We start from the raw sequence: 8,966 nt of genomic DNA on the forward strand, positions 1-8,966 counted from the left end.
GGAGTGGCCCCCGGGGACCAAACGAAATTTTTCCGTAAAAGTCTAGTGGGGCTACATACCCACCAAATTTCATGTGCCCTGGTGTTTCGGTGCCCCGGGTATCGTTGACCAAAATTTCAGGAAGTAGATGACGGGGAAAAAAAAAAAAAAAAAAAAAAAAAAAAAAAACTTTGACAATCCCTATATGACCGCTTCGCTAGCTTCGCTAGCGGCGGTCATAATAAACAATAATGTACATTCAGTCAATAATATAATAAAAATAACAATAGCATGGTAAGACTACATTATGGAGAATATCAATAATAAACAACAATGTCAAATTAATCAACAGCCTAATGAAAATGAAACAATACTATACAAACCATAAGTGTTAATTCAAGTGCATGTTGAACAGATACGTCTTTAGACCCCTGTTAAAAGACCCAAAACTATCACAGGAACAGAGAGCACTGGGCAACTCATTCCACCAACATGGAACCACTGAGGAAAAGTCTTGAATTTGACCTATGTCTGGTCGACACAACAGACACTCTTCAGAAGACCGCAGTGGGCAGTTGGGGATGTACGTCTTGATCATTGAATTAAAATAACAAGGAGCAGATCCGGTCAGTGTCCTATAGGCCAAAGTGAGAGATTTAAATTTAATTCTGCCTAATAGGGAGCCAATGGAGAGTAACTAGGAGAGGAGTTACATATGTCTTTGGCTGATTAAAGACCAGACTCATTCTGACTCAGCTGTAACAATCTTACTACACAAGCAGGTAAACCAGCTAATAGTAAATTACAATAGTCCAGCTTGGAGATGACCATGGCCTGAACAAGAAGTTGTGTGGAATCCTGTGTCAGATAAGGTCTGTTCTTCCTTATGTTGCAAAGGATAAACCTACATGATTTTGCAATTGCATCATATCTAATATCAGCTGATTACACACATAAACTAAAATTTAGATTGCCCATACATTTGGAAATCCATTTGGAAATCCATCACCACCAATGGCAAACAATTGGTGATGGTGAATTGGCAAACATCAATTCCAGAGAAAACAACAGTGGACATGTTTATTAGTGTGTAAAGTGTTTTACAATATGTGTTGCATCTTGCAAAGATATTTATTAAGAGAAATCAAGCTTCGGTGTCCATGTCTGATCGGTGCCAGTCCATTGTCCTCAGTCTCTCACTGTCCACTGTTCATTGAGGCCTCTCAACCTATGAAAATAAAACCAACAAACAATCAGTGTTTAGCTTAAAGGTCTACTGTGAGTCTTTCTCGTTAATTGTTTATTCATCTCTGCGCAAAGAGGTCTCATAAGCATCAGGCAATCAGGATACACAAGTCTGTGCACCTAAGAGACAATCAGTTGTTTCTCACACACACATATATACCTTGGATCGTATACATCATAATAAATATCATTACACCTTCTCTGCACACACACGACTTGGTCAATACAATGAGTTAATTAAGAACCAAGGACATTTCTATCGTCATACAACACATTATTTGCAATCTACACACACATTACTGAAACAGAAGTATCAAGACAACACACAGTTAAAGTATAATAATTAGGTTATTGTAATATACTGTGTCTATTTCTCAATAACTTTTACTAGCTTCTAAGAGTTTCAAACTGAATATGTTCTATATCGATAATATGATCAAGACTCAAGAGACCCTAGTTTAACAGTATTTCTACAGGCTGATTTATGCTTCTTCATCGACTCCATGCAGATTTAGCTAGCTACCATTTGCTAGTTATCGCAATCCAGTTGTCTGGCAACATCACGGCACGAAAAAATTGCCCCACGTAGCATTAGCTAACAGACAACACAACGATGAAAAAAGCTTAACTAGGGGGACATATCCAGTTTTCCATGAATGATACTGTTTAACCTGAGATTGTAACGTGTTCTTACAGGCCTAAAAGGCACAATGATATGACAATGACCAATCATATTGTTCTATCAAAGAGTAACGTTATAGTAGTCTAACTGGTTCTGAACTATGGAAAAAACTTTAACTTAGTCGATGAAACTATGCTGGCTAGCCAGCCAGCGCTAGCATATAATGTACATTATATAAAGTAACGTTAACAGACATGGCATATGATATCAACTTACTTGGACGTTTTCTGATGTGCCAGTCGCTTCCATCTCTTCTTTCTCTGTTCGACACTGTAAGGAGGTTCAGGAGACAGCTTGCTAAGAGGGTGCTATGCTCTTTGCTTCGTGCTCGGCACTTGTCACGCGATCACAATAGCTCTGCACTCGATTGCTCTTCCTTAGCTACCAGCTGTTTTTGTCTCGGTAGACTGAAATTGAATTTCACGTTTTGAAACTGAATTTTGAGAACTGAATGTGAAAGTTCCAAGAGCGAAATTTTCAGTCAGGATAATTTATGTATCAGAGCAAATTAGTTCAATTTCAAAATATTATATTCAATTTCAAGTTGACTGAGATTCAGTTCCAATCTAATGAATTCAGTTTCAATATATACTATTCAAATTCGTTTTTCCAATACAATTGCTCAAATTCATATTCAAATTCATATTCAAATTCGGTTTAAGGTGACACAAGTTTTACTCCATATATATATGCCAGTCATTCCTTTTATAATCATGGGGCAACGCTTTGGGCAAATTCGCGATGTAATTCACTAACAAAACAGGCAAGAGAGGGGAGATTTTCTGACGTTTCAACAACGAAACAGAGTTTGCCATCTTTGCGAGAAGATTTTTCTCACGCTTTGAGCTGCTGCTGCAGTCAGCCTGGGCAAGCCGAAGGATAACGCAAGACACGCAAAAAAGTCGCCATATTTGTTGTCAGTCGCTAGATACACTATACCAGAGACGGCCAAAAGTCGCTAAATCTAGCGACAAATTCGCTAAATTGGCAACACTGCACAGGACTGCAGCTCACCGCGTCCGGTACCATCTGCCTCCGTGTCATCACGGCAAGCCAAACGAGGTAAAATATTTTGTGCTATGTATTCCGTGTTTCCTTAATGTTTAGACCTACATTTTATACATTACCTCATTGCGTATATTGTCCAACAAGCATTTAACCTTTACTTACTTACTTACTGCCCTTTATGCCTCCTGCCTCCAAGCATTTAACCTAGTTTCTTAAAATGAAGGGTCAGTATGTCCTACTGAAACGGTAGATTATGGTCAACATGCAGGTGCATTGTTTGCAGATTTTGTTAGAAATTGTTCAATTATGGTGGCAGCCAATGTAAAACAAACTGTAGCTTATCTGCAGTAATGTGTGGACTTGTACTAGTAGTGCACAGTACAGTACAAGATGTATTTATATTACAGCAACTATGCTCTGGTGGTAGATAGTTTGACATGGTCATCTAATCACACATTTTGGTTTGGTTTGTTTGTTTTCTACACAGCAAAAAGAAAGCGTGACAATGAGGAGCTGTTGGACTACATGGAGAAGGCTGACGATAAATTCTTGCAGCTCAACAAGGACATGGCAGCAAAGATGGAGGCAGACACAAGCGCTCTGCTTGGGCTCATGGGGCGCATGGTGGCAGTGATGGAGGCGCAAGCAAACAAATAGAGAATACTGTTTTTAATTTAATAAATATGTTATGTTATTTATTTATTTGATTGTTAATGCCAATAAACACATGTTTATATATTTACCAACATTCTCACCCTTCCCTATTCCAAAAAACAGTTTTGAATATGTGAATGTGCCGTGCAAACAAACCTCATTTGGCACAACACACACAGGCACAACCGGTTAAAATAATTTCATGAATGTATTCCACATTAACTACCTATCCAAAATTACAGGGATAAATCAACAGATACTGTACATGTACCACAACACAAAATAGGTAACTGGCAGTAATAATGTATGAAAACAATCACTCCTCTATACTGAAATAGTTCATTAAGGCTGCTCTAATATCTGCCCCTTCTTGCTCACCATGCTCAGGTAATACCTGATTTGGAGGTTGAATGTCTAACTGCCTGTCTCTGCGATCCTCAATGTATCTGTCACCATGCTCTTCACAAATATTATGAAGCACACAGCAGGTCAAGGTCATTTTCTTGCTGAGCTCCAGCTTGCAGTCATTTCTCTTGAGGAGACATCTCCAACGTCCCTTTAACCTTCCAAAAGCCATCTCTACAGCCGAACGCGCACTGCTCAATCTGTAATTGTAGGTGCGTTGTTCAGGTGACAGTCTTCCAGTGTCTGAGAAGGGCTTCATAAGCCAATTTTGCAGTGGGTAAGCGGGGTCACCGATGAGGTAGTGTCCAACATTAATGCCAGAGATTATCTTTTTGTTTTGTCCAAGTAATTCCCCATCACTTAGTTGCCCCCACAAATGTGATTGTCTTAGCACTCTTGCATCATGCACACTCCCTGCATAGCCCACACACACATCCCAAAACAGTCCTTTGCCGTCCACAACTCCTTGCAATATAATCGAGTGCCACCCTTTCCTGTTAAAATAGTCACGGGGATACTCCTCGGGTGCAATGATTGGGATGTGGCTTCCATCTATTGCACCAACACACTGTGGCATTCTCCAGTGGTTATTGAAGAAGGTGGCCATTTCAACCAGCTTAGCAGCATCTGGAGTGGTGATGTGTTTAGAGAGCAAGACCCTTATAGCCGAGTCACAGAAATCCTGAACACAGTTAAACACTGTGCTTATACCTACCCCAAAAAGGTGGCCAATGGTCCTATACTCAATGCCGGCGGTAGCCAGCTTCCAGAGAGCAATTGCTACACGTTTTCTAATTGGAACAGCCATACGGTAATTGGTGTTCATTTTGACCATGAGATGCCTGACCTTATGGCATATGTATTAAAATGACTCCCGGGACACTCTAAAGTTTCGAATAAACTGTGTAGGGGTGAAAGCCGGCACAACTGTGTCCCACCAGGTTTGTGATAGGGGGTATGCCCAAACAGCATGTGTCCTCCTCCTCGTTGCCCTCAGCCTTAATACAATCTGCAAAGGCAAAATCCTGTATCATTTGGTTTGTTTACAGATAGGTTATGGTATTGTGATGAGAAACGAAAATTGTACAGTATAGTACAGTAACGTTATTACATCCACGACACGAACCCCCCCCCCCCCCCACACACACACACACCAAGAACATACACACACCCAAAACACTCATACGCATACATTTCATTATTTATAATTCCCTTTATGAGTACATGACAATACACTACTTGAACTAACAGTAAGCTTGACGCTAACGTTAGAGCATTGATATGCTATAGATGTTGCCATCGCATGCCTGCAAAAATGTAATAATAACAGTCAAAACATGCAAAATAAATTACCTTTCTTCTTGAACGTATCCGGTGTCCATAGCGGTCACGAAGAGTTGTCAAAGCGCGTCTCCGAATTCCAGTGTGAATTTGTAAAGCCAGGAGCAAAAGCATTGGTATGTAGTCCTCCATTGTTTATTATGATTGATGACTTCATGACGCATTGCTAGGACAACGGAGGTGCAAGCAGTGACTTAAAGACGTAGCCCTACGCTGGCTCGCAGTCTGTGGAAAATCGACTGGTTCTTTTAGATAATCTGGCGAGTGGAACCAGCACCGAATTGGTATAAGCACCAGCCCAGAACCAGCACCTGGTTCATATTGGTGGAAAAGAGATAACTGACTGCCTGCAGCAACTTGAATGGAACCTCTTCTCTGTGTCCCTCTCCATTCAACTGAATGGCTCACTTCTCATCCCAACTTTCTTTCACTTCCTTTTCTTCACTTTTTCCTCATTTTCTCTATCCCTCTCTCTATTTCTCCCATTTCCCAACTTTTAACTATTCTTACTTTTTTTACTATTTACACATTTTATAGCATGGTAACCACTATAATGACCCTAGCAACAACCTAGCAACCACTTTTATAGCATAGCAACCACTATCATTATCCTAGCAACAGCCTAGCAACCACCTTAAATACCCTAGCAACAACCTAGTAACCACTTTTATATCATAGCAACCACTATAATACCCTAGCAACAGCCTAGCAACCACTTTATAGCATAGCAACCACTATAATTACCCTAGCAACAGCATAGCAACCACTTAAGTACCCTAGCAACAACCTAGAAACCGCCTTAAGTACCCTAGCAACAGCCTAGCAACCACCTTAAATATCCTAGCAACAACCTAGCAACCGCCTTAAGTACCCTAGCAACAGCCTAGCAACCACCTTAAATATCCTAGCAACAACCTAGCAACCACTTTTATAGCATAGCAACCACTATAATTACCCTAGCAACAGCCTAGCAACCACTTTTATAGCATAGCAACCACTATCATTATCCTAGCAACAGCCTAGCAACCACTATAAATACCCTAGCAACAACCTAGCAACCACTTTTATAGCATAGCAACCACTATCATTATCCTAGCAACAGCCTAGCAACCACCTTAAATACCCTAGCAACAACCTAGCAACCACTTTTATAGCATAGCAACCACTTTCATTATCCTAGCAACAGCCTAGCAACCACCTTAAATACCCTAGCAACAACTTTTATAGCATAGCAACCACTAAAATTACCCTAGCAACAGCCTAGCAGCCACCTTAAGTACCCTAGCAACAACCTAGCAACCACTTTTATAGCGTAGCAACCACTATAATTATCCTAGCAACAGCCTAGCAACCACCTTAAATACCCTAGCAACAACCTAGCAACCACTTTTATAGCATAGCAACCACTACAATTACCCTAGCAACAACCTAGCGACCACTTTTATAGCATAGCAACCACTTCAATTACCCTAGCAACAACATAGCAACCACTTTTATAGCATAGCAACCACTATCATTATCCTAGCAACAGCCTAGCAACCACCTTAAATACCCTAGCAACAACCTAGCAACCACTTTTATAGCATAGCAACCACTATAATTACCATAGCAACAGCATAGCAACCACTTAAGTACCCTAGCAACAACCTAGCAACCACTTTTATAGCATAGCAACCACTATAATTACCCTAGCAACAGCCTAGCAACCACTTTATAGCATAGCAACCACTTCAATTACTCTAGCAACAACATAGCAACCACTTTTATAGCATAGCAACCACTATCATTACCATAGCAACAGCATAGCAACCACTTAAGTACCCTAGCAACAACCTAGCAACCACCTTAAATACCCTAGCAACAACCTAGCAACCACTTTTATAGCATAGCAACCACTATAATTACCCTAGCAACAGCCTAGCAACCACTTTATAGCATAGCAACCACTATAATTACCCTAGCAACCAAACCAGCAACAACTTTGCATGCACTATATTTCCTTCAGGAAATGCTTTTCTAGTTTTTATTATTATTATTCTTCCAGGCCCTAATTTGACTTGAACCGCTTATCGTAGAAACTTGGTTCAAACTTTGACACGTAGCTCTTGAACCAAATTTTCGTTCTATGACTTTTCATATTTCTACGACTTTTACTTTTTGAGATATTAAATAAAAACTAGAATTGCTGTTCCGAGGAACTGCAAGAGTGGGTTTGATCGGGTGCCGTTTGGGCACACGGACCAAGTTTATGTGAGTTTATGTAAAACACTTGAGTCAATGTGTGCAGTAAATGTTTTGTGATCTATGAGGCATCCATAGACTGTATAAAAAAGGTGAAAACAGCACTACTGACAGAGATGAGACACTGCTTCACATTTCAGTTTTTTGATGTGTTACATTAAAGGCAGCCTTTTAGCCTTAACTCTGATCAACCACAGCTGTAAGTGAGAAAAAGAAACCGTAGGCCTACTTCCTACAATACATGATACTGTCCATCAACCAGTTGCCTTCACATACCTGCTTCCAGGATGAACATGCAATGCATCCGAACCAAAGGCTGTGTATTGAACTTAACAGTTTTTAAATAGTGTTCAGTAGTGAGGACTCAACATTAAAATGTTTACCTGCCTACTATGATGTATAGTAACTTCTTCCCACCATGATAAGATCGCTAAACACGGTTAATGGCATGGTCTGCTATAAACCATGTCAGTCAGTTTCACAATTTCTCTGGTACACCATACGGACAGAAAATAATGAAAGAAAAGAAAGAAAATAAAACATGGATCACATCACAAGTTTTATTGAACAAATGCATCAATCAGCATTATTCAGAATACATGTCAACTCATAAATCATATCTTTCACGTGAAATTGAAATCAATCAAACACTATATCTATTATTTTAAATTAAAGACTAGGTAAATATTGTATTTATATATGTTCCTCTCCTAGCACCCTTAACTGCAGGCAACACAAGTGTCAAATGTCCTCAACAAACTGGATGTTTCTGATGTCAGTGGATATAAAGGTTAAGGCTATATGGTCACTGTGGGGTTTCGCAACAGCAACAAATGTATGCAAGTCAGATACTACATTACTGCAGATGCAATAATCAGCCTTATCAGATTACATGTGAACTCATAAATCACCTTATGTCTTTGGGGTGAAATTGGATATCAAACATAATTTATTCTAAATTAAAGACTGATGTTAGTGTTTTTTTTACTAGCAACATTCACTGTAGGCAACACAGGTGTCAACGGTCCACAAAAATGTGGATGTTAAGGTAACATTAAGGCTATATAGTAGGGGTGTGAATCTCTCATGTAAAAGACGATACGATTCGCATCTAGATACATGGGCACGATTCGATACAAGAAAAGATACATGTTTATAAAAAACGATTCAGTACGATTCGATGCGATTCGATGCAATTCGATGCAGTTCAAGAATGGAAAGCATTCTGAAAGATTTTTTATCATTTGCTCATGGCGCACATTAATTTTATATTATCAATTATCATGGTCATGGTTGTCAATTAGGCAAAAAAATGTGTGAATATGATTATCTAAACTGAGGTTTGTTTCATATACTGTATTGAAATGAAAAAAGATTAGTCTACATTTCAGTCAAACACAGCAGCCAAATA

At 39.5% G+C, this 8,966-nt stretch overlaps 1 long non-coding RNA gene across 1 annotated transcript; it reads right to left on the bottom strand.

Moving 5' to 3' along the window:
* Positions 1-1,045: 1,045 nt before the first annotated feature.
* LOC143138630 (uncharacterized) lies at positions 1,046-2,251 on the bottom strand. Its single transcript, XR_012990272.1, has 2 exons — positions 2,123-2,251; positions 1,046-1,207 (listed from the first exon to the last, which is right to left on the bottom strand). It is a non-coding gene; the product is annotated as an uncharacterized LOC143138630 (long non-coding RNA).
* Positions 2,252-8,966: the final 6,715 nt, after the last annotated feature.

Source organism: Alosa pseudoharengus, unplaced genomic scaffold (genome assembly GCF_046254945.1).
Source record: "Alosa pseudoharengus isolate Yale_2024_CS ecotype anadromous, Long Island Sound unplaced genomic scaffold, YU_APseudo_1.1 YU_APseudo_1.1_scf_21, whole genome shotgun sequence".
In the NCBI taxonomy this organism is placed as follows: domain Eukaryota; kingdom Metazoa; phylum Chordata; class Actinopteri; order Clupeiformes; family Clupeidae; genus Alosa; species Alosa pseudoharengus.